The following is an 8,609-nucleotide window of genomic DNA, read 5'->3' as shown; positions in this document are numbered from 1 at the left end:
GACTCCTCTCCCCAAATCAGAGGACCTAAATCAGGATGCGACTTCCACTCCAAAAGGTAGCCACAGCAAACAATTGGACAGGGATCTCAGCTTAGCTTTCTATGTGGCACTACAAGTCCCAGCCACTCTTCTATTTTTTACCTCTGCCTCTCTCTCAACTTAATCACTGCACAGGGGCGCCCCCTCCACTCTCCTCTCTCCACAACTCCAACTGTCTCTCCTTCAACTGATCTTTTTTAAATCAACATTATAAAATTACACTGGCTTCACACTATGGGCCATATTCAATTCGTTTTGCACCCGCAATACTTTTTCGACTATCGTACTTTTTGCCTACATCGCGTATTGGGGCCATGGAAACTTATCGATTGCGTACCCGCGATTCGCCCTATTCAATTCTAAAAGACGCGAAAACGCAACCCGGTGAATGCAAACCAGGCGAAAAGTGCTGACAGAATTGGGGAATCAGCCTGACACCCCCTAAAAGATGCACTAACATTGGGGATCAATGTACATGCCCCCAAATAGCCCTAATAAAGCTTGGTACTTAAGGTGTGTCAATTTCTTCTAATTAGCGTCTTTGCACTTTGCAAGTGGTTTAGAATAGCATTGAGCAGTTTTTTTTGTATACACAGTGGGCTATGGCCCAAGGAGTCACAGTGTGTCATCCCTTGCTCTAAGTGTGTCAACAAGAAGACAGGGAAGGTAGAGAAAGCAGAGAGGAGCTGAAGCAGTCATCCTATCACTGGCAGACTCAGTCAGGGGCCATTTTACTGCAAATTAAATTAATTATATTTGTCTAGCACTATGTGTGGCTATTTTATATCATGATTCATTAAAATATTGCATAGAGCAGTGTATTTTATTGAGTGATACAGTAAAACTTTCACACTATGTACAATAATACAGAACCACTTTGAAGAGAATCATTTAATATACTGTATTGTACATTTCAATGTTGACTGTTACTAACCTCAGAGTTACTATTCAAAATGTATTGAGCATGTCTTTCCTGGCAAATGTGCTGAGAAACAGTTTGTGCAGTGACTGCATATTTTGTTACATGTTTCGCAATTGCTAAGATTTTAGTGGCACATTATGAATTAAGCTGCATACACACACAACAATTTTATTACCAACGATTTTATGAATGATTTTATGAACGGTTATCTGTCAGATTTTTTAAAGTGTAATGAACGATTTTTTTGAACTAAAACGATTTTTGCATATTCTCTTAATGAAAATCGTTCAGTTGACAAGTCTGACTGAACTACAAACTACAAACGTGAACGCACATGAACAATTATCGTTCATCGTTTGACTTAGAAAGTGAACGATTTTTTTAAACTATATCGTTTAACGATAATCGTTCAAAAAATCATGTGTGTATGCAGCTTTAATGCTCAGCTTTGGAACTCTGCAGATATTTCTTGACGTAGAGGTGTTGGCATACTGGTGTTCGAGAGGATTAGACAAAACCAATTATGGGGAGACTGTAATGGTCACCCAAAGGTAACAATTAAAAATAAGGATAAAATAAAAAAAAACTGCATGCACACAAGGGAATCTGACCACAGTGGTTTCTTGTGTTGTGTTATTATTTCAGCATTATACATGGAGGCATTCCCTGATAGTAGAACATGTTTAATATCCTTATCTTTATATCACAGAAAGTGTATCCAGACCTGCATACTATAAATTGTAACCTCAGAATATTATTCCTTACGCTGTATATACATTGAGTCCCTCTAAGAGATACTATATTAACAACAAATACCACCTATACTTCCTTTTATCTTGAATGTTTTTATTTGTGTAGATTACACTAAATTGACTGTTCACTGCAATTGAATATATTTTCATGCACACATGAAACAGAAATTTACCACAGTGTGAGGATCTGTCATCGCTAGACTTTGCTCATTGTCTGGAACTAGTTAAAGCACTGTGCCATTCCATGTGTGGTTGGAGTTTAATCACTGTCCGGTTATACCTGGATAACAAATGTTGTGCAGATGAGGGGAGCCTATCTCTGGGAGATCCTCTAAAATTAAGAAGTGCCAAATACACTGGAACACTTTTCCAACAGATGCTTTACTGACTGGACTGCTCTCTCAGCTAGGCCATTAGATTACAGGCACCTTGGGGTGCTGGTTTTGTGGGTAATGTCCCATTGAGACACAAACCCCTTGAACTCTCCACTCATAAATTGCATAGCATAGCAGTGTCAGTAAATGATTGTTGAGGAATGCCTTTTTATCTTGTTTTTACCATAGTACTGGTGATATTAGTCAGATAATCCAAATCAAACCCACCAGAATTAATCTACTAGAACCAGTTTACACAGCCACAATCAGTAAAGAGAAATCACGGACTTCATGCAATGTGAATGGCTCCTTGACTTGGTGGGGATGGAACGCATTGCAATGGAGACAGACAGCAACCACATGCTCAATGTCAGCCACCAGGGCTTCCATCCTTTATCCTACTTTTGGTGGCTTCCACACCAGGATGACAGTGATGTACCTGCGTGACATAGAATTGTAATATTGGAATGACAAACCACTGACCATGAAGGAGCACCCATCAGAAACAGTCAGTTCATTAGGCTTGGCAAAAAATTATGGAGGTCCTGGGATAGTTACCTGGAGAAAGAAGACCAACTCTCCATCACAAAAGTAATCATGAAGGGTCAGTTCACCGAGCTCAAAGAGTGTATATGCATGTCCAAATATCTCCAAATATAGTACAAATGCAAGGGGAATTTCAGTAAACAAAATGTTTGCTGATCCTTTGATAAAAGTGTTTGAATACAAAAGCCACTTTTTACCTGTGTGCTTATAGCAGTGAACAGTGTGGTGAGTGCACAGGGGGTCTAACCGTGATAGAATAAAGTTGCAGTGGGTAGATCTGCATTTGTGTTAGAGATGTGTGTCTGTGTAGGCTTTCTCAGTGTGTGGGTAGCTGTGTCTGTGTGTGTCTGTCTGTGTGTATCTGTGTCAGTGTGTGAGTGTTTCTGTGTGTGTGTATCTGTGTCAGTGTGTATCTCAGGGTTACCGATATTTAGCTCCCTCCATCCAGGAGGGAGCTGTCAGGCTTCCACAAAGGGGGTGGAACGCATCAAAAAGAGGGCACGGCCAGGCAAATGATGCATCATTGGGGGAGTGACAGCGCGATCACGTAATCGTAGCCCTGCCCCCTCTTCACAATGGCAAGATTAATGGCATTGTGGAGGAGGGGGCGAAGCCACAATGATGCATTTTGCGTCACCGACCCCCCTCCCCCAAGCGCGCGCGCGCTGGCGGGGTTTATACAGATGGGTCGCCGGGACTGGGAGGGTTGCCTGTCTTTCCCTTTCCAGGGGCCGGGAGTGACACCTGATTTTCGAGAGGTTCCCGGACGAATCGGGAGGGTAGCCAAGTATGGTGTATCTGTGTCAGTGTGTGTGTCTATCTGTGTGTCTGTGTCAGTGTGTGTGTATCTGTGTCAGTGTGTATCTGTGTCAGTGTGTGTGTCTGTATCTGTGTCAGTGTGTGTGTGTATCTGTGTCAATGTGTATCTGTGTCAGTGTGTGTGTCTGTATCTGTGTCAGTGTGTGTGTGTGTATCTGTGTCAGTGTGTATCTGTGTCAGTGTGTGTCTGTGTTTATCTGTATCAGTGTGAATCTGTTGTCAAAGTCAAATACCAAAATTTAATGAAGTACAACAATAAACACTTTCTGTACATTTAAATCATATTTTACATCTTCCATATACTTAAATATTGCTTTTCAATATCACACATTGTTATATATTAGTGTTTATATTCTTTAGGAACATTGCACAATTTCCAAAATAACAGTGTGTAAATATAGCACTGCAATTCTATGTATGAAAATATATTTAATTTTGTAAGTGATCACAGATTTGTGATCACTTATTTTATTCAGCATTGCTTGTAGTTACAGCTTGTTTGGTAAATGCTTATGTTTTCCATAAGAACCTGTTTTTAACTATAAACTGTTAACTGCTACTTTGCCGCTCTGAGTGGCGAGCACCTGAGGACATGAGCACACATGGAGACGACAATGATGACAAGCAAGAGGTTACCACCACTCAGGAAGACAGTTTGAAAGCTTGACCAGTTGCATTGTTTTTACCTGTAACCTATTGTGTAGTGACCAGTTTATCTAAACTGTAATATGTGTTACTAAGGTTACTCCTATATTGTTTGCGGTGTATAAAATGTACCACACTGACCCTGCTAGTCAGTCCGTTCAGAATTGAAACCTTGTGTTGGTGCCAACCGCGCATGCGCATTGTATGGGCGGTACTCTTTATATTTCTTAATGTGAATAAATCTTTTGGACTTTGGAACTCTAAGTAAGCTGATCAGACTTCACAATTATTTTACTTTAATAATGTGTCAGTGTGTGTCTGTGTCAGTGTGTGTGTGCCTGTGTGCATGTCTGTGTCATCAAATACACGTGGAAATTTGCCAAGCCCACAAAACTGTAAAAATTCGCTAAAAAAAAAAGGGGTGAGAATTTAAAGAGCTAAATTTACTAAGCACCTGTATATACTTTCTCTGTCCAGAGTGCTACTCTGTTCAGGTCAGCCTTGTCACTCCTAGCTATATATGTAGGGAGTATCAGTGGCGTATCTATAATGGGTGCAGTGTGTGTGGGGCACACGGCCCCCCAGGTCCAGGGGGGCCCCGCACCGCACACACTGCACCCATATTATTTTAGACTTACCTGTCCGTGGTCCCAAGTCGGGTGTCTGTGCTGCTCAAACCAATGGAAAATGGCCACCGCGGCCATTTTTCCGGTGTTCTGAGCATACGCAGTAGACTCCGGGCACTAGAATGCCGGAAAATGGAAGTGGCGGGCATTTTTCTGGCGTTCTGTGTATGCGCAGTAGAGTCCAGGCACACTCTAGTGCCCGGAGTCTACTGCGCATGCGCAGAACACTGGAAAGATGACTGCAGTGGCCATTTTCCGGTGTTCTGCGCATGCACAGAAGACGCCGCGCACTAGAGTGTGCCTGGACTCTACTGCACATACACAAAACGCCAGAAAAATTGCCGCCATGGCCATTTTCCGGCATTCTGTGCGCATGCGCAGTAGACTCCAGGCACACTCTAGTGCCCGGAGTCTACTAAGGCTCGCATGGCTGGCTAGCCATGTCAGTCGGCTGCCAGCCACCAGGGAGAGAAGAGTGGGCCCCACACAGGGAGTGCACACGGGCCCCCTCCTCTCTTAAGACGCCCCTGGGGAGTATCCCATGTGGAGCTTTCAGACCCTCATTCACATGGCCTGATGGTGTGGCTGAGAGATGACGCAGGGGGGCTGAGGCGATGATTTGGCAGAGTGATGACACAGGGGGGAGGCGATCGAGTGCTGAGAGACGACGCAGCGGGGAAGGTGATGGTGTGACTGAGAGACAATGCAGGGGAGGAGACGATGGTGTGCTGAGAGACTACATGGGGGGGAGATGATGGTGTGCTGAGTGTTGACACAGGTGGGGGAGGTGATGGTATGATGAGAGAATGCGGGGGGGAGGTGATGGTGTGACTGAGAGATGACTCGGTGAGGAGGTGATGGTGTGACTGAGAGACGATGCAGAGGGGCGTTGATGGTGTGGCTGAGAGACGATGTAGGGGGGAGATGATGGTGTGCTGAGAGACAATGTCGTGAGATGATGGTGTGGCTGAGAGATGCAGGGGGAAGGAAGTTACACAGGGGGCACGAGTCTGGTTGAACCGTTGTTGTATGATGATGACCTTATACTCCTACACAAATAGGCATCTTCCAGACAATGGGACCTACATGAATAGTGAATACCGACTGAAGATGCCATCTTCCCAGGGTGGATACATTTCTTCAGAGGTTCCACATTGTGAGAAACCACCATATAGGTAAGGTGCATATGGAATGGAAAAAAATGTTCCCAGAGTGACAAGAAATGGGTGGCGTGTCATGTTGGCATGCCCCATTTTCAATGGCCATGCCCCTTCTGGTATGTGACCATGCTCATTTTTTTGCTGTGCATCCTCGGCGCGCAAATGTATTTTACTATGTGGTGGTGGGGGTGGGGGCGCCGATCTTAAACTTGCCTTAGGTTCCGAAGATCCTAGTTAGGCCTCTGATTGATTTTATATTGAATGTTGTCTTAAATACGAGGTGCTTTTAGAGTAATGTTATATTTAATTATACAAGGGTAATCCAAAAAAACAATAGTATTTTATTTATTTTTTTAAACACAGAGGGGTAAATTTACTAAGCTCGAATTAATTTGAATGTGGCTAAAGGATTCAAATGTGTCATCATGGCGAAATATAGTGCAAATCGGCCGCAATAGACACTAAAATGAACCCAAATAGAAGTTTCAAATATAACACCTTTTTCAATTTGAGTTTGACATCTGAACATATTTAACCATCATTAACAACTCAAATCTGTGGCCACTAAAAGGGGGTTAAGCATATGCATACATTTCTCTTCAAAGAGAAAGAGCATGGCAGAGATTTTTGTGCTGGATGGAGATCTTGTGGGGGCTGTGAGATACCTGAAGCTCTGCCACCAGGCTGGGAGAAACCAGGGTCATGAAACTGAGCATTATCAGCATTCGTCGATGGCGAAGTCATACATGCTGTGGCATGACTCGGTAACGCTTAGCATCTTTTTGTGCAACTTTTTTACCTTCAAATGCGTCTTATTCACACTATGATTCAAATAGGTAGCACAATCAGCTTCTGCTGTCTAAAATGATATGCAGCATGCCTATGTTTTGTGTTGCTCACACAATATAGCCATGCTGCATATAATTTTAAACAGCAGATGCTGCTTGTGCTACCTGTTGACATCACAGTGCAAAAAAGACGAATTTGAAGGTAAGACGTCACACAAAATGATGCTCAGTGCGACTTGTAGCGTGCAGAAGATAGATGTATGTGGACACATCTGTAAGTACCCAGAGTTTTTAATTTAACAACAAAACAAAACATAACATTACACAATAGCAAACTAACACCATACATGTATGACACTTTAAACCAATCACGCACGGTCTCTTTCAGAACAGTAAGGTGATTGCGCACGCATTGGCACAATACGAACGGATGTAAATTCCTGCCATGTTCGACCAAGATGATCAAAATCGAACGCAAAATGCGAATGAAAATTACGAATGGTTACGAATGAATACACCATCGATCAACACGAATGACAACAAATCGGCAGCTTAGTAAATTCAGTAACCTGTTCGAAAAATGAAACACATAAATACGGACGATGTCATCCAAGATTGATCTCAGATGACATAGAATAGAAATCGTCATCTTAGTAAATTTACCCCCTAGTATCTTTGTCTATTTTTCAACATACAGTACATGTAAACACCTCCTTCATTTTTTGCATTTATCATATCTGTCCAGGAGCTCTAGAATCTCCTTGTTGTACTCAGCTGTCTACAGTCCATTGAACCAGTTGCTGGGCAAAATTTACTAAGCGGCGGGTTCTAAATCCCAGTGGTTTGGTGGTGGTTTAACGGTGGGTTCTAAACCCCGGCGGTTTGGCGGCAGTTTCTAAATTACACCAAAACATCTGCTTAGCAATTTTAGCTGTAGCCCTGTTCTATTCTGTTCTAATATGTGTTTTGATGCCGCTTTTGGCCGCCAAACGGTTTATAACCCGCCGCTTAGTAAATTTTGCCCGTCGACTGCAATCTTCAACTCATCATCACTCCCAAGACATTTTCTGCCCAGAAACTCTTTGAGCTTAGTGAAAAGGTGAAAATTGTTTGAAGGAAGGTTCGTACTATAGGGTGGATGATCAAACACCTCCCACTAAAAACTGTGACAAGTGATATGCGTTCCAGCGGATCTTCATCATGCACGTTTGTTTGTCCATTATTGAACATTTCATACCACTGTTCCGCATCACCATTCCTTGCATAACTTCAACCAAGGGTCCGAGATGTGCTCACAGAAGATCAGAGGATCGATCCAGCGGAGACCCTGCAACATCACTGCCACTCTACTGACACCATGTAGATGATGCTGGTCACCAAAAGATGACAGGATGCTGAGCTGCAGAAAACTCATCTTTACTTGTGAAATACCGAAACTGAACTGAGCTTAGAAAATGGCTGCTGGGTAACATCCGGGGCAGGGATACAGTGATACAAAGCCACCAGCCACAATAACTTTATTGATAACTACAGTAATAGTGGAAATGTGAGTGGAAAAGTATGGCCATTGGGCCTTATTCAGCAAGGAACGCAGTTGCTAATACGAATGCTATCGGCCGATTGTTGGGTTTAGCGCATGCGTATGCATCACACTGCGCGTGTGGATTAGCATACTATCGCAGTGAGACTCCCTGCGAAATCGCTATTGCATTCGCATCTGCGTTCCTTGCTGAATCAGGCCCATTGACCCACTGAAATAAGTTATAATGGTAATGTGAAACAAAGTATAGTCTAATAATATTTAAAATAGGGGTTTCAGTGCAGCTGGTTGGAATAAACTGGTCCAATAACATAACAAAAAAGTTACATTAAAATGTCTCTATTATTAGTACAATGGGCCTGAACCACAGCTGTGCGCTAATGCCATCGGTGTCTTTG

Source organism: Taudactylus pleione, unplaced genomic scaffold (assembly GCF_031769625.1).
Source record: "Taudactylus pleione unplaced genomic scaffold, aTauple2 ptg000265l, whole genome shotgun sequence".
Taxonomy (NCBI): Eukaryota; Metazoa; Chordata; class Amphibia; order Anura; family Myobatrachidae; genus Taudactylus; species Taudactylus pleione.
Note: the sequence above shows the minus strand (reverse complement) of the source record.